This window comes from Canis lupus, chromosome 33 (genome assembly GCF_048164855.1).
Source record: "Canis lupus baileyi chromosome 33, mCanLup2.hap1, whole genome shotgun sequence".
In the NCBI taxonomy this organism is placed as follows: Eukaryota; Metazoa; Chordata; class Mammalia; order Carnivora; family Canidae; genus Canis; species Canis lupus.
Genome location: NC_132870.1, coordinates 27,827,459 through 27,840,751, shown reverse-complemented (window position 1 = coordinate 27,840,751; position 13,293 = coordinate 27,827,459).

Genomic DNA, 13,293 nt, shown 5'->3' with positions numbered 1-13,293 from the left:
GGTTCTTGCTGCATTGAGTAGCAAGAAGATGACAATGCTAGTCATAAATATTATGTGATATTCAGATAGCTATTGGTAAATCAGAGTGAGTCCTACTCTATATTTCTATAGCCAGTTTAGTTTTGCTACATAGGCTCTAGTATAACAAAGTTCAATGAAAATTTTAGTTCTCTGTTTCATCCTCTCCTTTCTCTTTGTGTGCATCTGATTGCTGGTGGATGAAGAGGGTATAGAGTAACTCTGCCATGGAAGTGAGACAATTTTTCTGTTCTAGAAGTAAGTTGTGTGACCTATAAGTTGACATGCTTGATAAATGTGCATGTTTTTTAAAACTTGCTTCTCGCTTCCTACTCCATAAAGATCTGTGCGTATATATACATGTACATATTATGTTTCTAAAATTGGCCCTGTATTGCTTTAAATTTGTCTTGACTGTTGTTGCTATATTTAGTTTTTATATATAATTGTTATATATAATTGTAAAAATTTGATGATTTCAAACAAACATTATGATGTTACCAAAACTTTTAAATGTGGTAAAAGTTTCTTGGCCAGGCTAAAAATTAACCAAATATATTTTCACCAATATATTTATTTATTTGTTATCATAGAACTTCCTCCAACTGAATATTCATAATAGAGTAGAAAGATCACAATGGCAACATAAGGTAAATAATGGGCAAATTTTATTTGTTAAACAATGTCATTCAGATCTGTATTTGATCATATGTTATATACTAAGTTCAATGGACAATAATTAATATGATGAAAAATAAGAGGCTGCAAACAATTAGCATATATTATTGTGCTATATCCAAACATCCTGTTATTAAGCATTTCTTTTGAATGAGTAAATGCCTACCCTAATAAATACTTACAGTATCCAACTAGCAGCTTATGAAGAGGACACAAAGTAAGAGTTCTTTTTTTTTTTTTAAGGTTTTATTTATTTATTCATGGAGACACAGAGAAAGAGAGGCAGACTCAGGCAGAGGGAGAAGCAGACTCGATGCAGGGAGCCCGATGTGGGACTCGATCCCAGAACTCTGGGATCATGCCCTGAGCCAAAGGCAGATGCTCAACTGCTGAGCCACCCAAGCATCCCACAAAGTAAGAGTTCTAATGGTTATTCCCACAGAGAATGGGGAGTCATCTGTTTAGGTGGACCCCACCATATTTTATGTCAAGATAGTAAAACCAAATCAGATAGAAGCCTTCTGAAAGACAGTTTCCTTTGTAAATGAAAACATCAGTAGACTGTAGGTTTAGGCTTCAGAACTGTTCATTTTAGTTCTAGAATCATGTTTCATCCACTAGGAAATGCTTTTATCTTCCATTCAAGGAAGATATGACATGAACAGTGATGGCACAGCAGGCCCAGTATAAGAGATTATACATGACATGCAGATGCTTGAGGTTTGTGTAGTGTAGAGATGGAGACAATGTGTAAAACTGGGGAGATAGAGCTAAACAAAATCGAATTTTAAAATGAGTTTTCCTTTTGCTAATTCTAAGGTTTTTGATCTTGTAGAAATTATGAAATCCAAATCATTATAGCTCTCTGGTAGTTGTGCTTCTATATTCCTAATAACAAGTATTATCTTATTGTATGAAATATTTTCTTTGAACTTCAAATCCTGCACATCGATTTTTCTTGTAGAAGTATTACAATTATAATTTCAAGTTAATTTGGTTTATCTTGCTGCCTGATTGATTTCAATCATATAATTCATATTTCTAAATATTTGGAGATTCTTATTGAGGTTCATGATCATTGTTATATGCAACTGGGCTATAACCAAAATTTTGTCTATGCCATGTAATAGGATGTAAGAATAGAGGTAGTGGTCTATATGTAGTGATTTTGACAATAGGAAGGTAAGAAGGAGTTTCAGTTATGGACTAGTATGATACTCTGTTTCTAGCATTGTCTTTTCTATATTGATTCAGCAAAGAGAGAGAAGTCACAGTAAACTTGACTTGTCTGGTCTCTATACACATCCATCACCAGTAACTGAGATAATCATGAGCAAGGCTGTTTTCCCAGTTATAAAATATTATCATAATTCTGAAGTCTAAGAAAGATATTTTGGAAGGAAAGACCTTCCTTATTTACTGGAACCCTTTTCTCCTTTCACTGTCTAAAAAAATAAAAATTATAACAGGATAAAGTTTTATGATGTTTGTAATTTGTATTTTAATGGAATTTGCAATTAACCCAAATGAGAATAAATCACTATAATATATAAAAATTTCAGATAAAGATTTACTTTAAAAATTTATTAGAGCTTATATTTTAAAGTTTTAGATGTATAGAAAAATTTAAAAAGAATTAGTATAGAATTCCCACATACCCCTTCACCCAATTTCACCTATTATTAATATCTTACATTTGTATGGTATGTTTGTTAAAATTAATGAGAAAATATTGATATGTTATTACTAAAGGTCATTTATTTAGTTTTCCTTAAGTTTTGCCAAATTATTCTTTTCTGTATCAAGATCCAATCCAGGATCCCATATTATATTTACTTGTTATGCCTCTTAGGCTCCTCTTGGCTGTGACATTTTCTGGTACTTTTTGGTTGTTTTTGATGACCTTGATAGTCTTGAGGGGTACTAGTAAAATATTTTACAGGATGCCCCTCAGTTGTAATTTGATGTTTTTCTCAAGATTCGACTGAGGTTGTTAATTTTAGGGAAGAAGAGGATAGAGAGAAAATACTATTTTCATCTTATTACATCAAGGGTACATACTATCATCATGATTTATTACTGATGCTATTAAACTTGAGCACCTGGCTGAGGTAGTGTTTGTCAGATTTTTCCATTGTGACATTACTCTGCCCCCTCCTCACCCTTTTCTGTAGTATACACTTTGGAAGGAAGTTACGACGTGCAGTCCACACTTAAGGAATGGAATAGCTACATAAATTATTTGGAATTCTTTAAAATAGAGATTTATTTCTTCCCCACCTTTAAATATTTATTTGATTATTTATATCAGTATGTACTCCTGGATATTCATTTATATTATACTTTGGGTTATAGTCCAACTACTTCATTTCCTTTGTTGCTCAAAATGTTCCAGTTTTGGTCATTTAAAAAAAAAAGATTTTATTTATTCATTCATGAGAGACACACACAGAGAGGCAGAGACATAGGCAGAGAGGGAAGTAGGCTCCCTGTAGGGAGCTTGCTGTGGCTCTCGATCCCCAACCCCGGGATCATGCCCTGAGCTGAAGGCAGACGCTCAACCGCTGAGCCATCCAGGCATCCCCAGTTTTGGTCATCGAGATCGATTTTATTTGGCTTCTGTTCCTTTGAGATATACTACCAATATATATATTTTTGGAGCATTTCCTTAATTTCTGACACCATAAAATACTCTAGGATTATCTTGTAGATTTTGTGCCCAGTCTAAGAATCAGTCATTTTTCCAACAAAGCCTAGTTTCTTTTATAGGAGAATGGTATTAAAAACCAAGATTTAGGCACTAGTGTTCTTGTTTCTATTGAGATGTCATTACTTTAAAGACTTATCGGCTGACAAAGCAGGGACGTATGTGTGTTTATACTAACCCATGTATATGCACTTATCTATATGCATATAACCTAGGTAGATGCACATCTATATGCAGATGTGAAATTATCGGCACCTATTTTAAGCTATACGTAAGTTCAGACTGATGTCTCCAAAATCAATTCAATACCAAGTGGATCATTCTAGCTTCCTCCCCATGCTTATCTAAATTCCCCTCCAGCAGTGAGGAACCTGGGTCCTACAATCTAACATCAGGTTACTAAATTGTTTTATTGTATACATGCTTTATGGCCCAGCAGGTGATCTATCACAGTGAATGTTCCATGGGAGTTAGAAAAGAATGTGAATTTTGCTGTTGTTGGATAGAATATTCTATAAATGTCAATTAGATCCAGTTATTTAGCAATGTTGTTCAGTTCACCAATATCCTCACCGATTTTCTGCCTGTTTCATCTATCAAGTACTGAAGGAAAAATGTTCAAGTCTCCAGCTAATAGTGAATATGTCTGTTTCTTTTTTCAGTTCTATCAATTTTTGTTTTATGTATTTTGATAGTCCATTGTTAGGTACATATGTGTTAAAGATTCTTGTCTTTTTGAAAAATTGATCCCTTTATCATTACATAATGCTCCTCTTAATCCCTGCTAACTTTCTTCATTTTGAAGTCAGGTTTACTTGAAATTAATGTAGCTAGTCCAGCTTTTTGTTGTTGTTGTTGTTGTTGTTGTTAGTGTTACTATGCTATATCTTTCTTTATTCTTTTACTTTTAACCTATGCCTTTCTATTTCGAGTGTGGCTTTTTTGTGTGTGCCTGTGGACAATATATAGTGGTATCTGTTTTTTGTCTACTCTGACTCTTTTAATTGATACAGTAAGATAATTCACATTGAAAGCAGTTTTTGATGTAAGCAGGTGAATATCTAACGTATTTGTAACTTTTCTTTTTGTTACACTTGTTTTTCACTTCTTTTTTCTTCTCTTTTTCTATCTTTTTTGTTTTATTTTTTATTTTTTGCCTTCTTTTAATTGTACAATTTATATAATTCAATTTTCCCTTCTCTCTTTAACATATCCATTTTACCTCCTTCTAAATTTCTTTTAATGGTTTCACTACAGTTTGCAGTATAGATCTTTTTTATGAATCTACTTTTAAATAATACTACTTCATGGGTAGTACTAGAGTTTTATTCTTGGAATTTTTTAATAGTATTCCCCATTTTGCCCTCCTATTCCTTAAAAATTATTGTAATTCATTTCACCTATTTACTATAGAGTACATTATAATCTTATTACTTTCATAATGTTTATCCATTAGATTAAAAGTAAGAAAAGTATTTTGTATCTATATTCCTTCTCCAATTCTTTCCATTCTTTAGGTACATCTAAATTTCAGACCTATACCCTATACTACTTTCTTTCTCCCTGAAAAACATCTTTTTTTAAAGGCTTTATTTTAGAGAAGTTTTAGGTTCACAGAAAATTGTATGGAAAGAAGAGAGATTTCCCTTATACTCCCTCCCTTCCCATATGCATAATCTCTCCCACTATCACCATCCTCACCAGAGTGGCATTTTTTACAATAAATGAACCTATATATATATATATAATAGAGGCATTTTTACATTTTTTACAATAGATGGACCTATATTGACACATCATAATCACCCTAAATCCACAATTTATCTTTTTGGTTGCTGTACATTCTTGGGAAACATGTAAAATAACATGTATTTATTATTATAGTATCACATAGAGTATTTTCTTTTTTTTAATTTTTTTTAAATTTTTATTTATTTATGATAGTCACAGAGAGAGAGAGAGAGAGAGGCAGAGACACAGGCAGAGGGAGAAGCAGGCTCCATGCACCAGGAGCCTGATGTGGGATTCGATCCGGGTCTCCAGGATCGCGCCCTGGGCCAAAGGCAGGCGCCAAACCGCTGCGCCACCCAGGGATCCCCACATAGAGTATTTTCACTTCCCTAAAAATCCTGTGTACTCCCCTCAAAGAACTTATTTTAATATTTCTTGCAGAGCAGAGCAGGTTTGTTGGCAATGAATTTCCTCATTTTGTTTATCTGAGAAAGTCTTTATTTCTCCTTCACATTTGTAGCATAGTTTTCCTGTATATAGAATGTTAGGTTGACTTTTTTCTTTTAGTACTTTAAATATTTTACTTCATTCTCTTTTTGCTTATACAGTTTTTTGAGTGAAAAATCTACTGAATTCTTTTCTTTTATATATATGTAAGGGGATTTTTTTTAACCCTCTGCCTCCTTTCAAGAGTTTTTCCTCTGTCTTCGGTTTTCGGCAGTTTGAATATAATATGACTTGGTATAGCCAAGGCCACAGAAGCTTCAGTTTCCTCTAGTGTCCTTGTTTTTGTGTCCTCTGTTGTTGGGTTCCCCTAAGAACTCTTTCTTAAAGAGTTTGAGCCTTGTAGTTCTTTAAACTGTAATCCACTGTTATTTTATTAGAGACTTATTGATGTGATGATAAGGAGTTGAGAAGGAGGAGGAGGAGTGTTTTATAAGCTTATGATTAAATCTCAGTCATATAGTGGGTATGTGTCCATAAGCTGTTACCTTCACAAGTGTTTCTTTCCCTTACCTGCTCTACCTTGTGAGAATCAAAAAAGGTAGAGATGTTTAGGGTTGGGTAATAGGCTCTGGTAAAATCTTTTCACTTGAGAGTAAGCCTTTGTTATGGAGAACACACTGGAATAATTTCAAACTGGTTATTCTCCCCGTCATTCTGCCAAAAATAAGAAGTGATTTTTCTTGGGACTTTACGACAAGAACATGCTGGAGTTTCTGAAGTACAGTCCAAGAAAGTATGCCTCCACCTCCACTGCAATCTCTAGGAGTCTCATTCTTAGGGTAGTGTAAATTCTACTTCAAGCATTTAATCAAATTAGCACTTACATTTTCCTACCAGTACATGGGTCTAATGGCTTCTGCTTCAGCTGAGTTGATCTCAGCTGTGTTTCTCTATATTTGCCTGTCTCAATAGACAGGGGTAGAGGTTTGTCCTGTGATTGATTCTCTCACATGTCCAGCAAAGCCATTGATTTTCAGTTTTTTTCAGCTTTTTTCTTGTTGTTAAGGCTGGGAGCTATTACTTCCCAGCTGAAGTCATGTCAGACCTGAAAGCAGAAGTCAATATTTACATTTTCAATAAGTAAAATTACTGAATGTTTCCATTTTTAGGAGTCTTATTTTTCTTATGGAAAATGATACCACCATTGATAGCAGAGATAAAAATTTCAAAGTCCATGAGGAAACTCATTGCCATGAGAGAAAAGTCACATGTACAATAAATAGGAGTACTTGGGGAACTAGAGTAACCAGAATATATTCTGAAATAGACTTTAAAGAAAGCATATTAAAAAGGTTACAGGACGAAAGAAATAAAATAAAATCCATAAGAAAAGTATAAGTCTATACGATAAAATGAATACATAGATTTAAGCATCAAACATAGTTTTTATAACTAAAAATGAAGGTTTAAAATAGTGAAAACAATAGATGAATTAAAGCATTGATTGAATATAGGTAAAGAAAGAACTACATGGTAAACCAGAAAAAAAGAACACTTAGAATGCAGCTCAGAGATTAAAAGAGAAAAGTCATTACAATTGAAGGAGGATAAAATAAGAAACTCTAATATGTATCTAAATGGAGTCTCAGTAGGAGAAAATAGAAGGGGAGAGAAGAAAAAGTTGCAACGTTATGATTCCAAATTTTTAAGAGTTGTAAAGGATTATAAGTCCTCTATTTGTAAAAGCATGACAAGTTCCTAGTAAGGTAAATAAAATGCAAACCCAGTCCTTAAAAACATCATAGAGAAATTGCAAAATATTAGGGGAGAGAATAAAAGGAAAATTTTAAAGGCTACTAGATAGCCTAAACAGAATAGCTATAAATAAATAAGAATCACAGTCACAGAAGGTTTCTTAGGAATATCAATAGATCTCAGAAGGGACTAATATCTTTGAAATACTGAGAGGAATACATGTTTATTCAGATTTAGATACCTTCCCTGCACAACTATAAATAAAATGAAAAGGTAACCTATGGAATGGGAGACAATATTTGCCAATCATATATCTAATAAAGGGTTAATATTCAGAATATATAAAGAACTGATTCAACTCAAGAAAAAAACAATCCAATCAATAAATGGGCAGAGGAATTGAACAGAGTTTTTCAAAGAAGACACCCAAATGATCAACAGGAACATGAAAATATGCTCAACATCATTAATCAGGGAAATGCAAATCAAAACCCCAATGAGACATCCCCCCACACCTGTCAGGATGGCTTAGTATCAAAAAGATAAGAAATAACAAGTGTTGGCAAGGATGTGGAGAAAAAGGAACCCTCATGCACTATCAGTGAGAATGTAAATTGGTACAGCCATTATGGAAAACAATATTGAAGTTCCTCAAAAAATTAAAAACAGAATTACTGTATGATCCAGCAATTCTACTTCTGGGCATTTATCAGAAGGAAATGAAATCACTATCTTGAAAAGATATATACACCCCCATGCTCATTGCAACATTATTATTATTATTTTTTCAATAGCCAAGACATGGAAACAATCTAAATGTTCATCAATGGATGAATGGATAAAGAAAACATTATACACACACACACACACACACACACACACACACTTACACACAATGGAATATTATTCCATCATAAAAAAAGAAGGAAATCCTGCCATTTGTGACAACATGGATAGAACCTGAGAGTGTATTATGCTAAGTGAAACAAGTTAGACAGAGAAAGGCAAATACTGTATAATCTCATATGTAGAAGTTTTAAAAACCTGAACTCAGATATAGAGAACAGGTTGGTTGTTGCCAGAGGCAGGGAAAGGGGTGAAATGGGTGAAAGTGATCAAAAGATACAAACTTCTAGTTATTCCAGTTATAAATAAATCCTGGGGATGTAATGTACAGCTTGGTAACTGTAGTTAACAGTGCTATATTATATATTTGAAGATTGCTAGCAGAATAAATCTTAACAGTTCTCAGCACAAGAAAAAATATTGTAACTGTGTGATGATGAATGTTAACTAAACTTATTGTGACAGTCATTTCACAATATATGTGTACATCAAGTCATTATGTTGTATACTTAACACTAAAATAAAATACATGTAAATTATATCTCTATTTATTTTTTTAATATGTTTTTTATTTTTTTAATATCTCAATTTAAAAAAGATTCCACATTTAAGTGAGCTCATACCAAAAAAATATAAAAAAAACTTTTCACATATTTCACAATTTTTTGCATACTTTTTATATCTGATGGTTAGGAAGATGTATAATGATTTAAGAGTGACTATACATACAGTAACACTTAAAACAGAGTTTGTATTCTATTAAACACAACTATACCTGTATACACTTGAAAACTGATGGACAGCTTTCTCCTTAATATGTAATATGTGCCATATGTAACATGTATGTTTAACATATACTGGGATAACATTTTGTAGTCCGTCCATGGTCAAAGCTTAGTGCAGGTATGTAATCATGGACCATTTGCCACAATTACCTATAGTATTTTTAAAAACCACATCTCCATAGCCTGTCATGACTCTATTTTGAAATTTGTTTCTCACAGTCCTGGAAGTGTATGATTTAATACTGAGTTTCCACCATATTGGTCAACCTTCAAAATACATTATTTTCTAACCTTTGCACATTATAACAGATATGTCTGGACCCCAGCTGCTGTGATTTGCTCTGATGGAGATTTGGGCTGCTGTAAGAGTCAGTGTAGTACTTCTGGAACGCAAGACGCACTTTGGACCTCAGAGCAGCGTGCATAAAATTGGCTAAGGATCAGAGTTCTGGCTGCAATAAATAGATCAGGGCCCTTTGAGAGCAATTTCAATTTCAGGTATCTTAGATGTTGGGGGGTATTGCCAAAATATTTTCTATTCCTTCAAAACATTCAGATTTTTTCCCTCCCCTCACTTTTTCAATCTAGAAAATCCCAAAGGAAACTTAAAAATAAAATATATTTTCAAAACAAAATATTTTCTCTCAATCATAGCAGAAACAGCTGTTTATCACTGGGTTATTCAGTCAGAATTCACATTTTGAGAGGGTGCAAGTAAATGATATGATATACCTTCAGCCAGAGCTTGGTTTTGAGATAAAAAAATTTTGTGTCATTTCCTTCATATTTACTAGCTCAGAAAAGACTCTCATGATTATAAATCCTTGCACAATCATCCACTTCTCATATATGTATTGGGAATGCAGTTTCCTGAGGAATAACTTTCAGGAAAATATCCTATTCTTTCAAATATTGGTTTCTTGTCTTTGAATCTCCAAACAGTTTTTGGATATCCAAGGCATATCTTATTCTTTCAGTTATTAATTCAACAAATTTGCTTAATCTCCACACCAGGCACTGTGCCAGTTAGTGGGGACTCCCTGATGCATATGAGAGGAAAGGCCCACAGCCACGCAACACTAAATCCTCGATGCCCTCAATACCAGATTCTTGGCTTCAGTGGTAACAGTTATTTTCCTTTTAAAATATCGGAGGTCCCTCTCTCTTATGTATCAAGCAGGACAGAGGTCACTTCGCTGTCATACATAGCGCAGCCCAGATCTTTCTGAAGGACTTCCTGTTGCTGTTTGTGAATGGCAGAAGAGTTCTGTTGAATGGGACCAAGAGTATCATTTTCCCAAAACAGATGAGTCAGTGATGCCCCTTAGTACACACACAGCATTGTGAACAATGGAAGAGCAGACGTAGCAGTTGCTCTGTTTGGGTTGAAATGTCAATAGACCTTTTTGCAGCAGAGCTTATTGGAAAGAGCTTGGACATAGAGCTATTTTCTCATTCTGTCAGAGAGCTATATGGCCTTGAGCAGGGTCCTCTTTTGCCCTCAGTGTCTGCATGTGCTAAATTGGAATAATGTTACCTGGCTTATATGGTTGAATATTTATTCAGAAGTGGTACAGTGCAGCAATAGTAGATAGTAAACTATTATATGTAAATACACACATGTTCTATTCCAAGATGACTTACGGAATCAATATACATCAACCTGAACACAAATCCGTTTGCCAGGTGCTCCCGTTTCTTTATCAAATAGCAATTTATCCAGTAACCTCTCCAAACTGTGGTGTGTGTGTGTGTGTGTGTAACACATTTACATATAATGTTCTAAACAAAAACTCGTAGAGGGAAAAAAAGCTAGCTTTAGAAAATAGCATTTCAGAGGCTTGAAAGAACTCCTTGATGTATAATTTATTGCCCAGAAGGAAAAAGGAAGATAATTTAGCAAAAGAGAGGCTTTATCATTATGTTTGACTTTCGTGCAACCTTTTTTCCTTTTACATGAAATTGGGGTTGTTTTGTACCTTTGGACCTCTGATTCCTCCTCCGATAACAAACATGGTGCTAGTTGCATGTTTTGTCATGCAAATTAATGCAGTAATACCCACAAAATTTAGCATACGCTGGTTGCCTAACACTTACTATGAAATCTGAAATTGTTATACTGAGTTACCAAAGTTTAGCTTTCCTTTTTCTTAAACATGGAGAATTTTTTTAAACCCATTTCAGACCTGAGAGACACCTAGGTTTTTATATCTATGACTGGCTTTTGTCCAAATGTCATGTAAGGAATTTATTAATATTACTATAATACTTCAGAGGACTGTGGAATGTACATTCTAGGCAGATTTTTTAGGCTCTGTGGGGGGAAAAGGAAAGAGCAGAGATGATGTTGTGATGGAATTCTCTTCTCTGCAGGAGGGAGGAAGAGAATTTTCTTTATGCCACTCTTTCATGCTGAGACTCTAGGATGTCAGGGGCATCCTAACATAACATTAAATTATTGGTTTTTATGTGAGCTACTCATATCTTTCCAATGACTCAGAAGGAATTTAATAAGAATTTTAAAAATGTATTGGTGACAATAAAAAAGTAGAAGCTACTATATTTTATAAACGTATTTCTTGGGCAAGCCAGTACTATTTTGACAAAATAATAAAAATATTTCATACTTCATCGTGAATACTTTGAGGTACACATCAATTTTTTTCATTTCAGATACTTTGAAATACTATTTACTATCCCCTATAGACCTAAAGAAAGTTTATTCAATATTTGCAAAGTTCTTAAAGTAATGGGAAAATTGACATAGGTTAAGTCAAAGACATTGAGAGTACTTGCTGTATTTTATGAAAATTTGCTCCAACATTTACCTATTTAAAAGTGTTTCATTTCACTTAATCACCAAATTCAAAGGTCTTTGCCTAGTCTGTTCTCTTTGACCTTTTCCCCGCATTTGTTGGGAGTTTCCCTCCCTTTTCTTATTGAAACCTCACTCTTCCTTTGGCCTTTACAACACCTTCCTCCCTAGAGGTGCTGATTATTTGCCTGTTGTCTCTCAGCTCCAAAAGATTCTTTTCTGTTCTGCTGTATGAGGCTCAGCATGGAGCTGTACAAGCGACTTTTCCCAGTTCCTTATCACCTGGCTTCCTGTTAGGCTCTGCCAGTAGAGGGCCCTAGAGAGTGATTAGAAGGTGAGAGGAGAGGGTTTTTTTGTTTGTTTTTTTTTAAAAAGCTTTGAGTATAGTTGACACAGAATGTTATAGCAATTTCGGGTATACAACATAGTGGTTTTCTTTCTATTTTTCCTTTAAAAAATATTTATTCTTGATAGACACAAAGAAAGAGAGAGGCAGAGACACAAGCAGAGGGAGAAGCAGGCTCCCCACGGGAAGCCGTATGTGGCACTCCATCCCAGGAACCCAGGATCACCACGTGAGCCAAGGACAGATGCTCAACCACTGAGCCACCTAGGTGCCCCTCTTTCTATTTTTCCAATCCATAGAAGCATTGTGCCTGCAAAAGCAGACAGTCGGCTCCAGCTTCCAGCTTCTTTTGCCAACGATAGCTCCTATGGGTTACCAGAATGTGCATCTTTTAAAGGCTGGGGTATGAGATGCCCCTGTATTCCCTCACACACTGGGGCACACTCTTCTGGGCATCTGTTAAGGTGTGACCCCTCCACAGAGTTCCTGGCGTGTGCTAGACTAAAGTTCTGAGAACCAGCTTCAAGGAACTTTCTCCAAAGGACCAAACACTAGCCCTATTGGGCTCCTCTTCCAAATTCTAGGTTCTAGCACTACCACAGTTTCTCCTTTGTTTTTCCAGCCCCAGGGATAGTGGCCGCTTCTCGCCATTATTAATCTCTCCGTAAGCTTAGCATCTTTTTCCAGTAGTGATCTAATACCTGTTAACCAATTCCCTGTATTTAAGTCCATTTTAGAAATACCTAGGGCCTTCTCTGTTTTCCTTAGTGCAGTTTCAGTTCTGCCTCCTTTATTGGACCCTTCTTCTTTTGCCACAGGTTTCTCCTCTTAACCTATGTAGTCTTTCATGTACACCTGAATATCAGAATCTGTATATCAGAGTTCTGTCAATTTCATATATAGTCTGTATATCAAAGATCTGATCAAAGATCTGAGGGAATCCTCAGCTTCGAACATCACATATCTACTAGTTCACAGTACCAACTGTTTACTGAGCATTTTTGCTGGGATTTCCTATCAATGGAACATATATAATATGCCCCAGGTCAAATGTTCTCATTTCACATGCCATTTCTATATGCTTCACTATGTACTCCTCTGTAGACTTGCTTGTTTTAATCAGTGGTAATTAATGGTCTCAGTCAGGGAGACTCATACTTTGCAA